Source organism: Spermophilus citellus (assembly GCF_964194105.1).
Source record: "Spermophilus citellus genome assembly, chromosome: 9".
NCBI classification, from domain to species: domain Eukaryota; kingdom Metazoa; phylum Chordata; class Mammalia; order Rodentia; family Sciuridae; genus Spermophilus; species Spermophilus citellus.
In genome coordinates, this window is record NC_138191.1 from 46,922,246 (window position 1) to 46,947,274 (window position 25,029).

General features: G+C 33.2%; 1 long non-coding RNA gene across 5 annotated transcripts in view; it reads left to right on the plus strand.

Moving 5' to 3' along the window:
- LOC308655173 overlaps positions 1–25,029 on the plus strand; it is a 256,086-nt gene that overhangs the window by 6,059 nt on the left and 224,998 nt on the right. For 4 of the 5 annotated variants that reach the window (XR_014023400.1, XR_014023401.1, XR_014023402.1 and 1 more), the window contains exon 2: positions 16,341–16,444. This is a non-coding gene — a long non-coding RNA (uncharacterized lncRNA). Of the gene's footprint in view, positions 1–16,305; positions 16,445–25,029 lie in introns of all 5 variants that reach the window. The other variant, XR_014023403.1, reaches the window with a different exon arrangement.

Sequence of the window (25,029 nt, forward strand, 5' to 3'; positions counted from 1 at the left end):
CATGTTTTTATAGATTACTTAAATGATAAAAGGCTAAAAGTTTAGTCATAACTAATGGTGGCTTATATGATATTTCTGCTTTTCCATTATATTGTAACCCTCCTGAATAGTTCATTTTTTGCATAATGATATTTATTATTTCTACTAATCTCTTGTTACTATAGTAATTTAATTTCTATTTAAAAAGTAATGTTAGAAATCTTTATGTATTGTTTCCTAGTTCTTTCAGTCTCAAGCCCTTTACCTGATTATTCCAAAATATTTTTTTTATTTTGACTGGAACTTAAATTATTCTTTATCATATCCTTGCTATGCTCCATTACTGAGCAAGAACTCTGCCATTATTTTCGGATTATTGGTCATTTGATTTTGATGTAAAGCTTATACTGCTTTTTGTTCTCTTCCAATTCTCCATGTGCCATCTTTGGAAAATAAATTACTAGGCCATTGCTTTTGTTCATGTCCAACCTCATATTTGTGTAGTAAGATTAACAAACAAGTTTCTTAGTATAAGGAAGTATTCAGTAGCCTACAGATGAAATAACCAATCTCTAAATGTTTTTCTTTTGGATTATCAAAATTTTATATATAAGTTACTTATAATTGTTAAAGTATGTGTGTGTGTATGTGTGTGTGTGTGTGTGTGTGTGTGTGTGTACACATATGCTTTTGTAAGCTACATTTATCAATGTATATTCAAATTATGGGAATATCAAAATGAACAATAGCATTTTAAGACAGCAGTAATAGTTTTCATTATAGTAGTATTTAGAGTCATTATGTTCTTATTAATTTCTTGAAATAATAGCTACTTAATGATGTAGACTTTAAAAATGTTTAAAATATTCTTTTATTCTTTATTCCTGGATGTGGCATATTATTGACTAAAAGAAATTTTTTCCCTTCCCTTTCTCTTGTTTCAATCAGTCCTTTTGAGATGATTTAGCAAAATACTACTAAGCATTTATAAGTGACAAAATATATATTTTTCTCAGTTTAGGAGGCTAATAAGTCCAGATCAAGGCACCAGCAGATTCAGGATCTGGTGAAGTATTTTCCTGGTCTCTTGGCATCTTTTCAGTATGTCTTCAGAGTAGAAGGGGAAAAGAAGCTCTCTGAATCCTCTTTTGTAAGGACACTAGTATACTCAAGACTTAATATTTACCCAAAAGGCTACTTCTCCTAATGCCATCATTTTGGAATTAGAACTTTAGCATATTAATTTTGCAGAGATACAAACACCTCTCCTTAGTAAGAAAAGTGATTATAGATTATTCTCATATTTCAATTGCTGACATTAAATTTCTTTCTTTATTTTTCAAGTTAAACTATTAATGATGGTAGCTGGGATTCAAGCATACTGATAATCTTTCTCAGCTTAAATGGTTTAAAATGGAAGGAAACATTTCATCAAGAGTGATTTCTTGTATCATGGGAATATATAATATTAATTTTGAGACTTAGAATTGACTTCAGCTTCCTCTCTATTCCTACTATCCCATTTCCACTTCTCCTTCAAACGTAATTCGTGAAATTATTTTATAATCCAACCTCAGGGAGGATTTCATGAGATGAGCTATTATAAGGAGAAGGTGTCATGAAAGTATGTTTTTCACCTACGTTATGTCCCATAAATATCCCAGACTTAGTCACCCTAAAGACCAGTTTTGAAAAACAATTATAACTCAGTTGAAATTATACATTATTATTTTTAAAGTTAATATTTATTGTTGAAACTTTATACTTACTAGCAAAATGAAAAAAAAAGTATAAACAACCAACCACTGATAAAGTTTTTTTTAATAACTTGGAATAATTCTAATTCTTACTCTACCTATATTACATATATTTGTAAAAATTAAATATTACCATTTATACTATTGATTTTGCCTTAAAATTTTTAGCAATATTCAGGTTACATCTTTTTGTGTGATGATAATTCTTTTTCAAATTACAAATTCTGGTGTTATTGCACATAGATAATAATAATAAACTGCACATTTCAAAAAGCTAGAAGAAATTATTTAAAAAAAAATTTACCAAAAAGTAATGGTAAATGTTTGAGGAGATAAATATGTTTAATCTGATTTAAGCATTACACAATGTATACATGTATAAAATCATCACACTATTCTAACAATTTGTATGAATTTTATACATTTATGTGTAAGTTTAAAAATAGATAAAAATAAAAGGTCCTTAGTAGCATATGTGTATATCAAATCATCTAAAATTTATACAAAATAGAAATGTTAATGTACTAACTTTATAGCCTCAAACTACCTATGTACATTTTGCCTTTAATGAATTTCATTCATCTCACTCATATTTATCTGGCAAATTAGCAGCAAAGACAACATCTTGGCATAATATATGGTACAACAATATATTTTCAAGTAAGCATAAAGTAAACTGAGGAAGAACTTTTTGTTATATAATTGTATTTTAAATTCATTTATATTATGGTTATTCTCAAAAACATTTATAGAGATTACTCACAAAATTTTTAAATAGGGTGGGCCAATCTGAGCACTCTCCAGGAGTTGTGAAATCTGGGGTTGGGCAGCTCTCAGGGACCAGTGAGGACTGAGCATTCTCTGGCCTCTGTGGACTCTCCTCCTTCAGTAAATGAACCTTGTGGGAAGCTGACCATTTCTTGAAATTCTAAAATTATGGCTTATGATTTGGTGATGTTCAGAGATGTGACTGTAGGTTTTTCTCATGAGGGTTGGGAATACCTGAACTCCTCTGAGAAGAATTTGTACGGAGATGTGATTTTAAAGAACTATAGCAATTCAGCACTGCGATGTTCCATTTCTAAAGCAGATGTGATTACTCTGTTGGAACAAGGGAAAAAGCCCTGGATGATTGTGATAGATGTAAAAAGAAGATGGAACCTAGATTTGGAATCTAAATATGACACTAAAAAGTTATTTCAAGAAAATGGTATTTATGAAATGAACTTATCTCAATGAGAAATAATGGAAAGAATTAAAAGTTGTATCCTTGATTATTTCTTTTTTGGAAAAGACTGAATATGAAATGTTGGAGGAAAAAGGCAAGTGACAAAAAAAAAAAAAAAAAAAAAAAAAACACCCTTTACAGAAAACTCACATGTCTTGCTGTATATCAGAAAAGCACTGTATATAGAGAAAAGCACTCTGAATGCAGGGAATCTGGGAAGGCTTTTAGAGTATGCCAACAGCTTACTTTTCCATCAGAGAATCCATACCTGTGAGAAACCCTATGAATGCAAAGAATGTGAAAAGGCCTTTAGACAAGGCCTGAGTAGACATCAGAGAATTCATACATCTGGCAAACTCTATGAATGTAAAAAGTGTGGAAAGATATTTACATGTAGCCCAGACCTTCCAGTACATCAGAGAATTCATATTGGTGAGAAGCCCTATGAACATAAGGGATTTGGGAAGACCTTCAGAGTGCAGGGACAACTTACTCAGCAGATTCACACTGGTGAGAAGCCTTATGAGTATAAGGAGTGTGGGAAGACCTTTAAACAGTATGCACATCTTACTCGACACTAGAGACTTAACATTGATGAGAAGTGCTGTGAGTGTAAGGAATGTGGGTAGGCTTTTCTTTGCAGTACTGGCCTTCGAATCCATTACAAACTTCATACAGGTGAAAAACCCTATGACTGCAAGGAGTATAGAAAGGCCTAAAGAGTGGGGCAACAACTTAAACTTCATCAGAGGATTCACACTGGTGAGAAGCCCTATGATTGTAAGGAGTATGGGAAGACCTTTAGTTGTGGATACAACCTGACTCTTCATCAGAGAATTCATACAGGTGAGAAACCTTACAAATGCAAGCAATGTGAGAAGTTCTTTCATCTTACTCAGAAACTATTTCATGGGCTGTGTTTGTGGCTCAGTGGTAGAGCGTTTGCTTCGCGTTCATGAAGCACTGGATTTGATTCTCAGCACCACATAAAAATAAACAAAATGAAGGTATTTGTCCATCTATAACTAAGAAAAATATATATTAAAAACAAAAAGAAATTATTTCACATTAAGGCATTCACATATTGTAGAGAAACTTTATGAATGTGAGGAATCTGGGAAGGCCTTTAGGCTGTTCTCACAACTTACTCAACACCAGAACATTTATTTTTGTGAGAAACTATAAATGTAAGGAATGTGAGAAGACTTTCAGACTGCTCTTACTATTCAACATCAGAGTATTCACACTGGCGAGAAACCCTATGACTGTAAGGAATGTGGAAAGGACTTTAGATTTCATGCACCTCTTATGCAACTCTAGAGAATTCATTCTGGCAAGAAACCTTAAACATGTTTAGAATGCAAGAAGGCATTCAGACAACATTCACACCTTACTACCAGCAAATTCATAATGTAACTTAATAATTATAAGAATCCTTCAAATGTGAATATAGTATTAAGGAGCATTAGAAAATAAACCCTAGAGGAAAATTTTTGAATGTAGAAATCCCTTTTGCTTCATGCTCATAACTTAGTTATTTAAAGGAAATAATCTGTTAATTTAATGTCTAGAAGCCTTTCTTAACAATCAACCCAAGTTAAACTACAGGAAATTCACTCTAGAAAGGAACTTTGTTGAAGAACTAAATGTGAAAGGCTTTTGGCTTTACCTTTTATCATCCCTATTCTTCTATCTGTGTAGTGTACCTCTGAAATTTGCCAGGGCACCAGCTCACGCTGAAAATGGATGAAAAGAAAGTCATTTAGCTTGTAATTCCTATATAAACAGTATTTAAGGGGACCAGACTTTGATAAGGTAAAGTTCTTTGTTAGAGAATTCCAGCTAATGAATGCAGAAAGAATTATAGAATTAGAAAGTTCTATTAGAAAAAAAAAATCTTGTAACATATAATAATGGATATAGAACCAGTTCTACAGGTTGACTTGAGTGTTATGGTGAACAGATCAGGTTGATAGCATCTGAATCCACTGATCAGAAGTAGTACAAGAAAATCTTATGTGCTTCCCAATGTGATGCAATAAAATACACACATCTTACCAAAAATATTGAAACTGAATTTAAGCTTGAAGATCCAACTCCAAGTTTATTTTTTTTAAATTTTTATTTATTTTTTTTAATTTAATTTTTTTATTGGTTGTTCACAACATTACAAAGCTCTTGACATATCATATTTCATACATTAGATTGAAGTGGGTTATGAACTCCCAATTTTACCCCAAATGCAGATTGCAGAATCACGTCGGTTACACATCCACAATTTTACATAATGCCCTATTAGTAATTGTTGTATTCTGCTACCTTTCCTATCCCCTACTATCCCCCCTCCCTTCCCTTCCCATCTTCTCTCTCTACCCCATATACTGTAATTCATTTCTCTCCTTGTTTATTTTCCCATTCCCCTCACAACCTCTTATATGTAATTTTGTATAGCAATGAGGGTCTCCCTTCATTTCCATGCAATTTCCCTTTTCTCTCCCTTTACCTCCCATCTCATGTCTCTGTTTAATGTTAATCTTTTCTTCCTGCTCTTCCTCCCTGCTCTGTTCATACTTGCTCTCACTATATCAAAGAAGACATTTGGTATTTGTTTTTTAGGGATTGGCTAGCTTCACTAAGCATAATCTGCTCTAGTGCCATCCATTTCCCTGCAAATTCTATGATTTTGTCATTTTTTATTGCTGCATAGTACTCCATTGTGTATAGATGCCACATTTTTTTATCCATTCATCTATTGAAGGGCATCTGGGTTGGTTCCACAGTCTAGCTATTGTGAATTGTGCTGCTATGAACATCGATGTGGTAGTATCCCTGTAGCATGCTCTTTTAAGGTCTTCAGGGAATAGTCCGAGAAGGGCAATAACAGGGTCAAATGGTGGTTCCATTCCCAGCTTTCCCAGGAGTCTCCAAACTGCTTTCCAAATTGGCCGCACCAATTTGCAGTCCCACCAGCAATGTACAAGAGTACCCTTTTCTCCACATCCTCAACAGCACTTGTTGTTGTTTGACTTCATAATGGCTGCCAATCTTACTGGAGTGAAATGCTATCTTAGGGTGGTTTTGATTTGCATTTCTCTGACTGCTAGAGATGGTGAGCATTTTTTCATGTACATGTTGATTGATTGTACACTCTGCGAAGTGTCTGTTCAGGTCCTTGGTCCATTTGTTGATTGGGTTATTTGTTATCTTATTGTCTAATTTTTTGAGTTCTTTGTATATTCTGGATATTAGGGCTCTATCTGAAGTGTAAGGAGTAAAAATTTGTTCCCAGGATGTAGGCTCCCTATTTACCTCTCTTATTCTTTCTCTTGCTGAGATAAAACTTTTTAGTTTAAGTAAGTCCCATTTGTTGATTCTTGTTATTAACTCTTGTGCTATGGGTGTCCTATTAAGGAATTTGGAGCCCGACCCCACAATATGTAGATCGGAGCCAACTGTTTCTTCTATCAGACGCAGAGTCTCTGATTTGATATCAAGCTCCTTGATCCATTTTGAGTTAACTTTTGTGCATGGCGAGAGAAAGGGATTCAGTTTCATTTTGTTGCATATGGATTTCCAGTTTTCCCAACACCATTTGTTGAAGATGCTATCCTTCCTCCATTGCATGCTTTTAGCCCTTTTATCAAATATAAGATAGTTGTAACTTTGTGTATTAGTCTCTGTGTCCTCTATTCTATACCATTGGTCCACCCGCCTGTTTTGGTACCCGTACCATGCTGTTTTTGTCACTATTGCTCTGTAATGTAGTTTGAAATCTGGTATCGCTATACCGCCTGATTCACACTTCCTGCTTAGAATTGCATTTGCTATTCTGGGTCTTTTATTTTTCCATATGAATTTCATGATTGCTTTATCTATTGCTACAAGAAATGCCGTTGGGATTTTGATTGGCATTGCATTAAACCTATAGAGAACTTTTGGTAATATCACCATTTTGATAATGTTAGTTCCGGCAGCCACTTTTATAGAATGCCTGATGGTAAGGTTGCTGAAAATCTTCATTGGTTTGTCCAACTATACTAATTTCTTTATAGCAGACCAGATAAATTAGAAAAGAAATGGAATGAGAGCCATCAGTTATGAAAACCAAGAATATTTTAGAAATAGAAGAGTAACAAAACAGATTATAGAGATTATTCTGTTAAGTAACAACAAAAGAGAATCTAAAAATCATCTCATTTTGTCTTTTCCATTTGGGAAAGTCAGCTAAACATTCATTGAATTAATGCACGTGCTAATGAGACAAGAAATAACCTGATTTTTTTTTTTTAATGTACCAGGGATTGAACTCAGGGGCATTCAACAACTGAGCCACGTCCCCAGCCCTATTTTATATTTTATTTAGAGACAGGGTCTCACTGAGTTGCTTAGTGCCTTGCCATTGCTGAGGCTGGATTTGAACTCATGATCCTCCTGCCTCAGCCTCCCAAATCACTGGGATTATAGGCATTCACCACTGCGCCCAGCAATAACCTGTATCTTAATTTCCCTGGTTCCAATTGTGGTTTCAATGTATTCATATAGTTCATTTTTTTTGGATTATGTTCAAAGTACATATAAGAAAAATAAATATCTAAGAATTGAGCACTACTTTTGCCTCCTACCTGCTGTATTGGTTTCTTTTCTTTTGAGCTTCTATATCCACCTAAACTGGTGGTTTTATATATATATATATATATATATATATATATATATATATATATATATATATATAATTTTATTATATATTATATAATGCATTATATATATAATATATGGAAGCATATATAATCACACATACACAGGAATAGTGGAAATTTAGATAGATACATACCTGCATACACACACACACACACACACACACACACACATATACATACATATATCAGCATTTATAAGAAATTAGAGTTTGGGTAAATTGTTTCCCTTCACCTACCTGTAATCATTCACCATGTAACCTTTCAGTTACACACACACATACACAGATACATAAAATAAATAAAATGAGTGGGATATACTACTAGATGTGTGGGATATCCTACTTCAGCTCTTAATTTAGAACTTGAACATATGACCAGCTCTGCCCTATGCACTATTAGCAAACATGATACAAGTAAAAGTTTTAAAATTAATGCAGCAATTGAGCTTACTCTCCTATACTTCTGTTATTGTTATATAAATAATATATCTTGGGTAGGCCACTAGTCCCATGAGTACGAGAGAGAGAGAGAGAGAGAGAGAGAGAGAGAGAGAGAGCGCGAGAACTTCAACTTATACTATACTTGGAGCCAAGATCAGCCTAAATAAGCCAACCTCTAGTCAGCATACCCATTTGTGAACAAGAAAAAAATGATTGTTGTTTTACGCCTCTTAGTTGTGGGGTAGGTTGTCACAAGCACAATTGTGGCAATGGTTAGTACTTATGTATGAAGATATTTTTTTTTCCCAAAGTAACTAACAACCCATAGAGTTTATTTTGTATCTACAGAAAAAATTTCCAGTGTTTGCAAATAGTCATCATCAAAATGAGTGTAGTATGCCTCATGACAAAATAAATCCTTACCAGAGGGAGATGAATTATTTTGCCACAATAGCAAATGTGTAGTTATAATTTTAATGTTCTTTAGCTTACAAATCACATCTACTTTTCCTCTCTCTCTCTGTACTAGGGATTGAACCCAGAGGGTCTTAACCACTGAGCCACAACCCCAGCCCATTTTTTTATTTTTTATTTTGAGACAGAGTCTTGCAAAGTTACTTAGAGCCTTGCTAAGTTGCTGAGGCTGGCTCTGAACTAGTAATTCTCCTGCCCAGTCTCTTGGGCTGCAGGGATTACAGGCATGCACCACCATGGCCAGCTATTTTTCCTCTTAATATGTATGTATACATGCACTCTCACGCATGTGAATATCTATGTAATTATTACACTGAAGTTCATATATGTGGTCAACATGCTGTTTATTTTTGCTCCACCCTGCAGAATCTGTACTTTCCAGCCTGCATAATCACAAGTCAGTTCCTTAAAATAAGTCTCTTTTTGCATGTTTGTGTACACACACACACACACACACAAACACGTCATTGTTGCTGTTTCTCTGGAGAACCTTGGCTAATATAAGGGACATTATAGTTACTAAATGTGAAGTATGTTAATGCTTTTTTCTAGGATAAATTTTTATTCCACATGAAAATAAAATGGTGATGGCAGTGATGGTGATGGTGATGATGATAATGATAATTACAATAAAGCTACATAAATTAAAATTCTCTTGAGTACCTCTCAATGTTATATAGTCCTTGAGAGATAACTGACCATCTACTTAGTTTCCATATGTTATTTATTAACTTATCTCACAAAACTATTGTGTATAGTGAAATAATCATAAATAATTTATCAGGACAAGTAAACTGGAGTGTTTACCCAGTAAGTTTACCTTCAGTTTTGTCTGCAACCAGTGGAGAATGCTCCCTTTTACTAATGAATAGATTCAGTGAAGCTAGCCAAAGCACCTGCCAAAAATACCTTTAAAATGTTTCCTTTACACAACCCCCCAAATTATAAATGTTGAAAATGTTAATTTGAAGTACTGAGGAACAAGCCCATAGCTTGTGTCAACCAGTGTTTATATGAAGTTGGAATTCAAATTATTGAGGCTTAATTATGTAGCGTTATCTGGATCTTGGCAATCATTTTGGGGTAAGGGTAAGGCACTACTCAAGTAAGTAAATGTCTTCTCTCATTTTTTTTTTTTTATTCAATGAGGTACCTTTCTAAGTTTCCACTTATTTTACTGCTTCTTTTTTGAGGGTGAAGGCAAGGATTTTTTTTTAAACACCAAGAACAGAAAACCCTAATAATGATAATAGCAGATGCTTACAGACTTATGAGTCAACATGAATATTGTTCAAGCTTCAGATAGGTCACTCAACATAGGCCACTCCAAGAAAATCTTTTCCTAGGATTTGGTTCTTCTACATCAATATCTATCCCTTCCTTCCCATAGGAACACAGACTAAATTCAATGCATCTCCTATGCTTTAGAGCCCACTCACTCTCATTAAGTTATCATTTCTCTTTTCATAGATTTTCTCACTCTTCACTCTTTTTTTCTCTTCATGAAATCAATTTTTCCTGCCATGAAATCATGCTCCCTTTCTCTGTTTTGTATATACTGACCACACTCATACTTCATTTCACAGCCAAGATTCTTGTAAGGGGTATGTCAGTTTACTCTCACTATCCCTTCATTCATTCATTCAGAAATATTCCTAAACCAGTGTTAGGGATTAGGCATCATGTATGTTACTGCCGGGGGCCAGCCCCGGCGGGGTCCAGGGAGTCCCGAAGGAGGAGTGGCGTCGGCGAAATGATGAGACAGGAGTCGTTCCCTTTGAGCAATCTTCAGAGAGAGAGCTAAAGCAGCTTTTCTCTGGGTCCCCTTTTTATTACAATTTTTCTCATCATTATAGATTCACAATACGTCATTGATTATATAACTTAAAACTTTGCCAAGACATGACATTTCCTTAACCATGATTGAGAGCACACCGATCTACATTCTTCCAGGATATGACCCCCAGCCATACAATCATCAAAGTACAGATTCATCAATAAAACATGTCACCAATTTACATCCTTCAGATTTTCCCAAGATTTACTATTTTTCCCAAGATGTTATTTCCTTATTAACTAATGTCAAACTACGTAACCAGACTCTAAGTCTCCTAATTAATCATTAACCTAAAGTACACCTGCACTTTATTTTTAATCTAAAATTCCCATCTAAAAAAGTCCCTTTAAATCTTATATTTAAAATGTCCTAAAGTTTATGAATCATCCTTAAAGCATATCAGAAACCTATATAACTAAAGACTTAATAATTTCTAAACTTAAGAATCTAAATAATATTTTTAACATTATTCTAAAACTGTGTCTTATAAAGCTATTTAAATTAATTCCTAAATTTATTTTCATAAAACTGGTTGAGCTGCTTTCTCAGAGAGTTTCTTTTGTTTCTCAGTCAAGGTACACTAGTTCTCAAAGAATTTGTTTCTCAGTCAAGGTACGCTAGTTCTCAAAGAGTTTGTTTCTCAGTCAAGGTGTACTAGTTCTCAAAGAGTTTGTTTTTCAGAGGATGATTGTTGTCTGTTATTAGGTTTGTCCACAATGTACTAAGATAGAAGAATAGCCTTTTATTTTGTCCTTGATATGCTGAGGGGTGGGTAGCAGAACAGCTTCCAAGGCATGAACTACCTGTTCTGTTCTAGCCATCTGAAATTTAATTGTTTGGCATTTAACATACTCATGCCTCCTGTGAGAAATATAAGCATGAAAATGCAAAGTCCCAATTACATAAAAAAGGGTCTCATGGTTTCGGTTACCCACCAACCAGTGTGGCTTTGCCAGCATTCATCCTCACTGTGACCCTGTCAAGACAGTGGGAGAGCGGCTTTGCCAACACTTTTTCTCACTGTGACCCTGTCAAGACAGTGAGTGGGGGATCGCCTTCACCATGTTACCAAATTTAATTCTTTATTATTGGATGAAGTACATGCACCTGTCCTCAATTTACAGAAGAGGAAACAGATTGAAAGAGGCTAAAAGATCTGCTGCTGAAGGTAACTTGAATCCAAAGCATGCATACTATAATATGGATATTATTATTCTCCCCTAAAATTTTTTAACTAGTACTCATTGGTTATTTACTCTGTGATGATCAAGAACTCATTAAGTTCTTTATCCGCGTTTTCTTGTTTTGTCTTCATGTCATCCTCCTGAAGTGAGGACTCCTGTTCATTAACTCCAGGGGTCTCAAATTCAAATAAAATGTTTTTTTTTTTCTTAAGTTGTGAATAAACTATTGAATGCCAGGCCAAATAATCACTTTTTTAAAAAAATTATTTTCTGTGGTATTTAGTATTTCTTGGCACTCTTTGCAGAGAAAGATGTCTTCACTAATGTTAAAGTTTAAAAAAATGAAGCTTGCCTTACATTTATTTATAATAGGAAAATTTTAAAATAGTAACATAAATGAAAAAATAATAAAAATATTATTCAATTATGCTGATGACTCCTTTAACATTAGGTGTGTGTATTTAAATATGTTCAGATATCATTATATATGTTAAGATATTTTTCTGATACACATTCATGTATATCTATTTAAGGTATGCGAACACATATATATACATACATACAAACACACATATGAAAATGTAATGTCTTCCTCACTGGTTGCATGGTTTATGGCTGAGACTCTTACAGACAAGAGAGAAGCATATAGATTTATTTAATATAAGTTTTACATGATATGGTAGCCTTTAGAAATGAAGACCCAAAGAAACATGGAAATCAGTATATTTTATGGACAGTTATGCAGAAGTACAATTGAAAATCAAAAGGTTAACAAATTAGAGGAAACTTAGTGAGACCTATTTGTTCAGATTCTTGGTGTGTCTTACTTCAGAGATGAGAACATTCCTTTCTTCCAGAAATTGGGTGTACTCCTCTGGAATGAGGGTTTTATGACCTACATCTGGGAAAGGTTGCTTTTATGGACTGCTTTAGAGGAGAAACTGCTATAAGCTAGGATTTATGGCCTGCTTTAGAGAAGTAGAGAAACAGGAGGTATGAGAGTGAACTTCCTTCTGTTATTTGCTGAAATGCCAACCAATATCCAACATTTTGTAAATGCACAATATGGCTGTGTCATCATTTATTTAATCAATACTTAATGGTTGCCTTTGAAAATTTCTATCAATTTAAAAAATTCTCTAATTTTCTGTAGGATAATTTGATGAAAGTGCAAGTATAAGTCAAAAGTACATATATTTAAGAATACTGGAATCCATATTGTCAGATTTCTCACAGCTTTCTGGCCTCTTCTTTGAATGTTGATTTGCTTGGATTATTCTTTCTTGGTTACATGACTACTCTCCTAAAAAAAAAAAAAAAAAAAAAAACCTTTCAATCTCCTTTACTTAGACCTTCTTTCTGTCTGCATCTTTACATGTTTCTGTTTCCTAGGGATTTGACTGTTTGCTTTCTACTATCATACCCTCATCAGGATATATCATCTAGGTATATGATTCCTTCTCTTGACTTCTTAAAGCAGTTTCCTCACAATTTTTTTTTTTTTTTTTTTGGTGAGGGGGACTTCACTAACAGCTTACTTTATGCTTTTTAAGGCTCAACCTTTTACTTAATCCTAAAGCTAGTGTCATCTGTTCCAGATTTTTAATACTGCAGATTCCAATCTTCAGTACTTATTTTTATTTATCAGCTTTTTATTAATGTCTGATAAACCAAAGAATCTTGGTGGCCTAAATCATCAAATAGTTGTATGGATCAGCAATTGGGCTAGGTTTACTTTGGATCCTTATAATGATTATAGTTACCTGAAGATTCAGTGGCAGGTATATGGTCTGAGATAATGTATTCATTTCCTATCACTGCTTAACAGGTTGCCACAAATTGAGTGGCTTAAAACAATGCAAATTGATTTTCTCACAGTCCCACAGTTCCACAGGTCAGATGTCCAGATTGGTCAACTGGTTTCTTTGCTCTGGCTTTCAGAGGGTCAAAATAAATGTGTTGGATCTTATGGAAAAGCTCCAAAGAGAATTCATTTTCAAGATCATTCAAGATGTTGGAAGAGCTTAATTCCTTAAGGTTGTAGGACTGATGTTCCTACTCTGTTTTGACTGTCAGGTGGGGGTTATCCCAGGAACACAATTAAAAATTGTAATCTAGCTGGAATTCCAACCTTTCATATGAAGTGGCATTATTAAAGCTTTCCACTATATGCACTTTTGTTTATTCTGTCAAATTCTTTTGGTCTTAAGGTACAGAAACTAATATAAACTAGATTAAAAAAGAAGTAAATGTTGCTATATCCTGTGGCACCACCTATAATCCCAGTGGTTTGGGAGCCTGAGACAAGAGAATTGCAAGTTCAAAGCCAGCCTCAGCAAAAGCAAGGTGCTGAGCAATTCAGTGAGACCCTGTCTTTAAATAAAATACAAACTAGAGCTGGGGATGTGGCTCAGTGGTTGATTGCCCCTGGTTCAATCCCCAGTACCTCTCCCACCAAAAAGGAATTGTTTACTATAAAGTCTCAGATTTCCTAGAATTCCAAAGAATGAAAATGATAATGTTGGGCTTCATGGGGGCTGAATTTAGAATGTCAGACACTGAGAATGCTCTTTCTTATTCCCAGGTACCTTATTCATTAAAATCTGTTTCCTAATTTCTAACTGCTATTTGGTTATCTCTAACACCACTTCTTTACTCATTGTATGTTGTCCATTGGAATCACTAGCAACAACTCCTATGTCTATTCAGCTCCTATCCTTGTCAGTAATTACAATTTCTCTGTCTCAATTACATTTCTGAGATTTAGATTTTGGGTTATCAGTACATTGACTTTTGGCTAGATGATTTTTCAAAGTTGCATATGAGGAGGTGAATGAAAAGTTCATGTGCCTTTTTTTGATTCATGGTTATAGCAGATCCAAGAAAATTGATGTCTAAGAATTAATAGACATGTTTAATATACTTGTTAAAAATTAAAGGAAAGAATCGTTTTAAGGAATTTTTAAATAATATATAATTGTTATTATATATTCATAGTGCAACTAATTCTTTCTTCTGTGAAACAGTATGAAAGGATCTAACTCATTTTCTTGTGAAAGATCTACTCATTTAGTCACATGTAATGTGTGTATATATATATATATATATATATATATATATATACAGAGTATGTATAGAAAACTATATATATAAACTAAATATGACTTTGCCATTCTGTTTTACACTAATATTACACTGTGTTATCTAGTCTAAAATAATTACAATATCAATGACTGGTACCATATCATCTAAATCCTCATGTTAAGGGTCTACTCTGGCTGTTGATGTTTCACAATCTTAAACTTTGATTATTGGCCTAGTGGAACCTCCTTAGTAGGAGAGGTAAGATTGAAGACTTACCTCTGAATTCACACAGACAGGGTGTCCAATTCTATTTTTCTTTCACCTGTAAAATAGGGAAAATGATAGAACTCATATTGTTGAAAAGAGTAAATTAGTTACTACTTGTCAGTAATTTGGCCCATAGCAAGCACTCAGTGTTAGTTAATAATTGATTTATAAAGCTCAAAAATGTTAGTGAATAATTATTTCTGCCCTATGAACTTTGTTATTTTGTCTAAAATTTGTACTCCTAAGCAAATAAAAATCCAGCTCTTATATCAACTTAATTTTTCCATGTTTTCAAATCTTATTACATTTTTAGTTTTAATGATAAAATTTTCTGTATATGATGCAAAGTATAAAGTGGAAGCCCATTAGGTAATATAAAAAATTAGATTTTTTAAAAAATCATGTTATTAGTTATAATAAAACATTAAATTTAGTAAAATTCACTCTATCAATACAGATGATGAGGTAGTACAGAACTTAGTAAAATCTTTCATGTATATGTTTACTAGTTCAAATCAATTGCCGACCTTCCTTGAAATCTGCCCATAGGGATATTGGTTCCAGAACCTCCTACCCCCAACCATATCAAATCTTGGCTCATGTTCCTTATATAAAATGGCATAGTTTCTGCATGTAACATACACACCCATCTTGTGTACTTTTGAGTCATCTCTAGATAACTTGAATACCTAAAATGCAATGTAAATGCTATGTAAATAGTTGTCATATTCATTGTTTAAGGAATAATGACAGTTTCAGTACAGATTCATCTTTTCTAAATATTTCCCATCCTTGGTGGATTTAATCTTTGAATGAAGAACCCATGGATATGGAGTGCTGACTATAATTATTTTTGTAAGCACTTCCTTAAGAATAAAAAGCAGACCCTGATATTTGGGAACTGGCCTGGTATTGAGGAATTTGGGACTCAGAAAAGCAAGAGACTTAAAAGAGAAGGGTTTAAGATATGTTAGAATGTAGGAATTCCTATAAACCTCTGAGATGTAAAACAAATATTCCCTGAGCAACCCAGCCTTTGTCCAAGTCCATGGCCCAATCCCTTTGGGCCACATACTTGCTTGCAAAATTAACAATTCAAGCAATTTGCAAGTGCAGTAAAAACTGACAAGAAATTGATAATTCTGTCCTGATAACACCTCTAATCCAGTTCCTAGTCACTGTTCCTCTATAAATATTAACACACTACACCAAGGAGTTGCTTTCTTTCCCTCTGGAAATGGCTGGCATTCTCCCTTGAGTGTATATTCGTACTTTATCATAAAAGACATCTCTCTCAAGATAGGTGACATTCTCTCATGATTTTCTGCTTTCCTAAATAAATTTGTGTCTCTGACTAGGGTATGCTGAAATCTTTTCTGTCACATTTTCCAAGGACCCCACGTGTCCAGATTTGAGTTGCCCCTCTCCAAGAACTCCTCAGGGATAGTACTGTCCACTAGACTTTGGTGTTTCTCTGAACTGGCCAGACATTCAGAGGTAAGTTTTGGTGAAAAATAGAACAATTTATCAACATCAGAAAAGGATACTCTGTGACCATGATGCAGCAAGACAAAAACTGGCCTCTTGATAAGCATGCTGCACACAAATAAAACATGAACAATTCGGAAGCCAAAGAGAGGAAACACTTCCTTCTCTAAGCTAATGTGAGTAATTGATGTTTTTCCACTTATAGCTTTATCTGCATTCTTGTGTGCTTTATCTACAGATTATATTTACTGAGATACCAATCATTAAGTGTCCCAACTTTCTGATAGAATCCTGTCTACATAAGGATGTTCTATCCTTATTTGATCATCACAAAACTATCCATGCAAAGTTCTAATCCTCTAAGTTCTTTCTAACATCTCCTTACAGAAAAGTCCCACAATTCTCCATAGTATGCATTCTTTCTTGCTGTAACAATTAATGCACCTAACCTGTAAGTATGTTCTTGGTGTTTGGTAAAGGGCATTATTGAACACATAAAGTTGTCAGTCTATTTAGATATTCTTTACTTTTGCCCAACATCAATTATTATCCATTGTACCAAACATTGTACCAGACTATGTTCATGGTGTCCTAGTTGGTTCTTAAAAGGAGATGTTAGAAAGAACTTAGAGAATTACAATCTCAAAAATTTCATATAGCTTTTGGAATTTTTTTTTAAATGTGCTCTGTTCACTGTTTAGTGATTGCCACACATATTCTTTTACATTTAATAATATCCTTCAGACACCATGTTTACCAAACTGTTGCTTTCCTTTAACATTAATTTATTTAAGGTAAGTTCATTTAAGAGATCATTAGAGCCACATTCTGAATTGGAATGCACAATTTAATGGCATGCTGAAACAGTTAATGGTTTGTGATTTCAAAGTACAATGTGAAAACTTTATAATGCTATATTTTAAGCAGGATAAAATAAGATATAGTTACACTAATTTCCATATTGAACTGCTTCCTAAAAGAATTATTTAATCACAAGTTCCAAAGACAGTAATATTTAACAAGATAAACATTTAGTTAAATGAAGGTTTTTAGTACTTGGTTATCAATTACAAATTTACTTTAATAGGCAAAACTTTTCTCATGAATTCCTTTTTACTCTTATCTAGTCCAATTACACTAGTGTGGGCATCCACCCCCCCATCCCCCCTGCTAAATTGTTTTAACAGAATGTCATGGATTGGAAGAAGAAATAATAATCCTATTGTACATGTTACAAATTAAACATTTAAACTAGCAAAATTTAATTTATATATCCTACTTAACTATAAAATTTACAGAGAGAAAATCTTTGTTCACATTTAGGATAATAATAATCTATGTAAGCAATAATATGTAATATGGAAATTTAGAAATTTCATATGAAGTTAAATTTTTATTTCAGTCAACTAGATCTTTTTAATTAACTACTCTGGATCAGCACCAGTAGGGGGACAAAAGAAATGGGGGAAATACTTTTTTAAGATGCTTTTAACAAAACTTGGTTATTCTGTATTGGAGAACTGGAATTTCTGGGAAAAGAACGAAAAATAATAATAGCAGACACTAATTGAGCTCTTATCTTGAAAAAGATATCATTAAAGTGCTCCATGTGTAATAATTCATTTAATGATTACAAATACCCTCTGAGGAAAAATTACACAACTGCTAAGTGCTCACCCAAACCACAACTTTCTCTTCTTTTCAACTGAGAAACATTTCCAGGGTCTCATTGCATTTGGAAGTAGTCATTAGTTCCAGCCAGTGGAAATAAAAGTGATTCAGTGTCCTTTCAGGTCTGGCCCATAAAATCTTTCTAAATATGACCTTCCACACTCTTTCTATTCTTCGTGTTTACAGAAATAAAGATGTTTCCTCAGATACCCTTACAAGGTCCAGGTTAAAAATGGAGCACCTTTGTCTTAGATTACTGAATTTGAATCTTTGATATATAAACCAAACCAAATTTTAACTGATAAAACATAACAGAGATGATGAAGTCTTTTAATCCCTAAAGGTATACAGTGCCCTTAAAATAACATCTAATCCCATATTATACCATATATTATTACTTTTTATCATTTTGTTTTTCTTGCTGCATATTTTGTAACTCTGTATATTTAGTCTCCCATAACCTACAGCAGAGTCCTGTGTACATAAATATATTCAGGTGTGTAAATAAATAAATGAACTGGAATTTATTGCATATATTTTCTCTAAATTTTAAAATACTTTAAAATACTTTAAATCCTAAAGTACTCTAATTTCTAAAATACCTGAAAAAGCTAAAATACTTTGAAGGTAAATATGAAAGATAAAACAACAGTTTAAAAAATTGCATGTAAGAATGTTATTATAGGGCTGGGATTGTAGCTCAGTGGTGGAGTGTTTGCCTCATAATGTGAGGCACTGGGTTCGATCCTCAGCATCACATAAATAAATGAAATAAAGCTATTGAGTCCATCTAAAACGGAAGAATATTTTTAAAAAGAATATAATTATAGTCCAAATAGTTGGACTATAAAGTTTCACCTTTAGTTTGTTAAGAACAGAGAATGACTTATTTTGTTAAGGAAGATTGTTAAAGAAGATGTCAACTTGAGATTTCAGTTTTAGTCTGAATATTCTTTTAATCTCTAACCTCTGCTTTGTGTAACTTGTTTATATACTTTGAAAAGTTATACTGCATTTTGATTATTTCTGTGTGGCTTATTTTTGTGTGATTATTAAGCAGTATTAATATAGAATTTTAAAAATGGATACAAACACTATAAAGATTAAGATTTTAAAAAGACAATTATCAGTAACTTAATGGCCATCATCAAAAAAATTGTATTTAATTACTTTTATGCTGGAGATGCAAAGATCCAATTGAATGTTTATTCTCAACTTTGTGCAAGCCTTTCAACAGTTTTGTCTGGAAGAGCCAAGGAATTTTAACTAAATGATCACAGCCTTTAAATTTAAAACATAACCTTGAACTTCTGGTATGTAGTTAACTTGTCTTTAAGATTTAGAAAAAAAACGAGCAAATTCTTACAGTATAATATGTTCTTCAAAACTTAGCATAATTAATCCAAATAATGGGTGTAGAATATGAGGAAAGGTCTGAACACAAATATGAAAGAGAACAGGTCAACTTTGTATTAAATACATCTCATAAGCTTTTATCTAGACTTTTGTAGATGAGTTAGTAGATAGTATTTCTCTTGTTAGCACTGCTACAGGACAGTAGCTCTCTCTATTTCAAACTATGAAGTTTGAGAACGTTAAAAATGTTCCAGTTAGAGGGGCTGGATATACAGCTTGCCAAATTAATGATACTCATTTTTCCAAATATTAACATATCTAAAATGAGGATGCATTTTATAATTATTGTCAACTAAGTATCAATTGTAGCATAGTAGTCAGTGCCTGTACATGTTTTACATGGTATAGTAATTTAGATTGTATTTACTTCATTAATTTATGTGTTTTTGAAACTGCATGTGATGTAACTACATATTAAGTAATGCACTTGAACCAGGAAATATTACTGAATTTATTGAAATAGGTAAATTGCAAAGCTAAGAGAAGCTGCAATGACCAAATCCATGCAACACACAAGATAAATGGCAGAATATTGAAACATTAATTTGTTAAGCAACATTCTGTTGGTTTTGAATAGAAGTTTCACAAAATGTAATAGAATTAGAGGAAAAACAGTTGAGCTTATTTAATTAGGAAAGCAACAGGATCACCACTTCAGAATGGGTGTCAGCAACTTGAAAGAAAAATCTGAAGAAAACAATATGGGACTTTTAAGAATTGTATCATCAATATTTTTGATGACATAGGAATGATATTGTGTTGGAACACAGTATGGTCAAACTGTAAAGAAGATTTTAATAAATGAACTAACTTTTTTACTAATAATTTCCTCAGGTGATATATATTAAAAATGTGCATAAATTTAACTACAAGCTAATATTTTCAATAAAATTGTAAGTGGAAAAAGCATTTATTCAGAATTTAATTAGGAGGGATTTGCCAATGTTATGTTATAAATATATGTTGTGATTAATCAGGAGCTTCTTAGAAAATGTTTCAATAATATTTAATATAATAATATTTAAGTATTTTTGTAAAAACATCAAGTCCAAGTTTAAGGATATATAATATTTATATGTTAATATATCCACATATTGGTTGATTCTTTTTCCCCATTTGGGGTTACAAAAGAATTAGGCTGTCTCTTATTTAATCTACCTCTTATTTAATCTGTCTCTTATTTAATCTTATTTAATCTGTCTCTTATTTAATCTGTCTCTTATTTAATCTTATTTAATCTACCCCCACCCTACCCTATCTACTAGAAAGTTATTTCATTATCATAATGATCATGCTGAGTGCTTTAAGTGGACTGCTTCACTCAACCCTGATAAAGATTTTTTATCATTTTAGTATGCAAAGGAGGAAGCTGAGGCTAAGAGAACTTGTGTTCAAAGTCACATATTGTATGTAGTGAAGCTGAATTTTTAATTCAGGCAGTCTGGTTCCAGAGTTTATCCTCTTCACCACCACACCACACAGAGAAGATGTATTGTGTTGTGATTAAAGCATAGAGGTTGAAATCTGATTGATGGCTTCAAGTTCCACTTGGCTACTAACCAGTTGTATGAGCTAACCTCTGTCTCAACTGTTTCTTCTATAAAATGGTGATGAAATAGTTAAAATAGTATTTTCCTCATAAGGATGTTGTAAGAATCAAATGAGTTAATGTGTATGATGCATTTAGAACAGTGTCTGGTGATTAGCATTATCTAAATGTTAGCTATTGCTATATCACTTCCTTTACATTATGCTCAGAATGAAGATTATTTTCCCTGAAAGAAACAATCTGGGTATCACATAAAAATCAATCAAGGTTTTAAAAAAAATTGTTTGCTGCCTGCATTCAGTTTTACCAGAACACCAAATAGGATGACCCTTTTCCAGTTGTACTATTTAATTGGTCAATTACCATTAAAGATCAGCATTTTCCAAAATGAGTTTCCTTATAACTGCATTAACCCTACACTTTAAAATTGGTATTCAGTGGACCTTTTTAGTTTCTCATTGATGGCAGCAAAATCTAATTTAAAGTTGTTGTTATATTCCTTTACTATAGAACTAGATATGGATAGACTAAACTTTGCTTTATATTGTTAAATAATTTTTTTTTGCAAAAAGCAGAATGCCAGGAAAGTTTAAAAGTATAAATGTCTACTCACAAAGACAAATTATATAGTTGTAAAAATTATTGTTGAGATACATTTAGAATTGTATTCTTGTTTCCAAGAGTCATCATTGTTGAAACAAACTCTTCTGGATAGAAATAAGTTATTTGTTTCAGCTTAAAATTTGACTAGCTATAGCATTGAACACAGACCTGAATTTCAATCCTGGTTCTGTTAATTACTAGTTGTATGACTTTGAGCAACTTGTTTTCTAAGTTTCTGTTCATTGTTAATCAATGAATAAATGTCTATCTTATAGACCAATTGTGGGGATTAGATGTGTAATTAATATAAAATATCTAGGGCTGGGGATGTGGCTCAAGCGGTAGTGCGCTCGCCTGGCATGCGTGCGGCCCGGGTTCGATCCTCAGCACCACATACAAAGATGTTGTGTCTGCCGAAAACTAAAAAATAAATATTAAAATTCTCTTTCTCTCTCCCTCTCTCTCTCTCTCTCTCTCTCTCTCTCTCTCTCTCTCTCTCAAATATATATATATATATATATATAAAATATCTAGTACAGAGTCTCAAACATAGTTGTTAATTCTACTGTCCTCGAACTCTCTTACACACATCATTGGCCCCTGCCTTTTCACAAAAGTAGGGGCACTGCTAGAATATATAGGATACAATAAAAATAAGTTTTTGGAGACTCATTGTTGAAATAAATAATTTGACTTAAAGCATTTGCAAAAGTGCATAGATCTATTAAGTCTTAGAAATTTATTGATTAAGATTTAGAATAGTGAATAGAGAATGACACATACATATTTGTTTGTTGCAATCAAGAGCAAATGAAGATTCTTCATAGTGTTCAGGCTCTATCCCTGCCTGTTTGTATTCAGGAACCTTTTCTTTTTTCTTTATTGACAAAAGTACAATTCTTATATAATCAAATATTTCCCATCACAATAAAAAGATAGCAACACTTATTATTCACAATACATGGCTCTCTGGAACCCATTTGTTTAAACAGACTAATTTACCTCTGTATTTCCAGTACTATTAATTTAATGATGGTTAATTACTACATATGATGCTGTATCATCCATCATGTTGCTGTTAATACTGGTACACTGTCTTTCTCAAAGTATTTCATTGTGGTGACACTCATATAAGTGCTAGAACTTGCAATAATTATAATGATAATTTATTTTCTAGTTTTGTTAAATTTATCATTTGTCATTTTATAGAATATACATATAGCAACCCATTTCCTACCATATCTTCTCTTGAATTCTTTAGTCTGTAAACAGCATTCCTAAAATGTTATATCTTTCAACGTAAATTGAACCAACATGTACTGCCAATAGTGGACAAAACAATGAGGGTCCTGTAGGTGGTACAAGAAGAATGGTCCCCTTTGTATGATGATTGTTCCTTAGACCTGGGAAGGCCTAAAATTTACCCGCAGTAGCATGATATTATCACACTGATTAAATATTAAAAAAGAGCATTAATTGGAAGAGACCATTTACAGTGAAAGGTCTAGTTTCAAACAAAAGTCTCTCGTGGCCACCACTGAAAGTTGGCTTAACATGTGATGTGAAGTCTGTTGAGAGGGTAGGTTGACAACTCTCAGTACCAGAGACAGAAAGTTAAAGAATACTGCTATAACAATCTTCTTTGGGTGTTGTTTACCAAGAGTGGTATATGTTTAGAATACATGTAGGTGATAGCCCATGCACAGGACTATACATACAGTTTAATACTAAAGTTTGTGAGGGACTGAGGAAGTATACAGCTTGGCATGTGTTTCACATGAGTGAGTCAAAAAAAATTATTGTCATACCAGGAACATTCTGGAGCCAATCCCACAATATCTTATTAGAGAGATACTGCTCAAGGTAGTAAGAATAATCCCCTTTGATTCAGGACTTCCTAGGAATCAGGGCTCAGCCACAGTTCCTACAGGTACAAATCCCATAGTATGTATGCCATCTGGGGAGTGTCAAAGGGAAAAAACTGAGATAAGGTCTGTTTGGAGCCTGGTCTGAACTTCAGATGCCTTTACAAACCTGATTGGTTTCAGGAACTTAGAAGGTTTTGGGAACTTAGAAGCTATTCAGAAGTTGCTCCAGAGTACTAAAACTCTCAGGTATTATGCCTTTAAGGGTGGTCCTATTTGCCTATGTCTACGGTTAGTTCTCTGTAAGGGTTATTAGTCTCTGAGATACTTGAGTAACAGTGAGGATCGTTACATTGATCAATTGTTCTGACTTCCAAACTCTCAGGTAAATATCTTGATATTTTAATTTATTTTTAATTTGTTGAAATTTATAAGACATTTTCCACAACATAAAAATAGTTTAGGCTATCTCAAGCCAAGTTGCAACAAGTAAATTTTCTCATAAATTTAAAAACCTATCTTTATTCTATAATCTTTCTCAGTACTCTTCCAAATTCAGCTTCTTCCCATTGACCATAAAAGGTGTTAATGTTATCAGGATAATCAAAAGAGTGGACCTACATATAAATCCTCTGCCTTTACAGGGCTTTTCTCTCAAGGTTTTCCGTATTGTTTTTTTCGTCTAGTAGTTATTTGGTATTTTGTGCCTCTCAGCTCACAGTCATTAACACAGGTATATTTTTGGTTCTTGCCAAACATCTTTGTACTAAGACGATCACCTCTCTCTGTTTTACAAACATAAATATTACATGAGGAATATTAAGCCTTATTCCATTCATAGCATGTCACTGCAATCAATTCCAAAAGAAAAGAAAACTAAAATAATTATTTTACAAGTAAGCTGATAATGCAGTATATTGAAGAGTGAAATGCATTACCAGGGGAACAAAGAAAGGGGAAATTGGTCTAAAGTATTTAATCTCTCACTTCCACTTTGTTTAATATGCTATAGTTTGAATTCTTTTTCACTGTCCTTACCTTCAAACTCAGCCATTTTATCTACTTTTTAAAAATTCCACTTAAATTCCTTTCATAGTTGTTTAGTTATACTTTTTTGTACTTCTTTTGTAAGCACTTTTTCTAGGAATTACAATATGCATCCTTAATTTGTCATAGCATATTTCAAGTTAATACCGTGCTACTTCACATAACTATAAAAAACTGTAATAACCTTACAGTAGTAAAATTCCATTTGTACTTCATCCTTTTGGCTACTGTTGTCATATATTTTAAATCTGCATTGTAATAAACATCATAATACAGTGCTCTTTTTTTACTTTGAAATACTTTGGAACAAAATAAAATGACTTTTTTCTTCTTTTAGTGTTTACCCATTAATTTACCATTTCTAGTCCTCTTCATTGTTTCTTAAGTGATTTTCCATCCAGTGCCATTTTCCATCAGTCTGAAGAACTTCCTTTATCATTCTT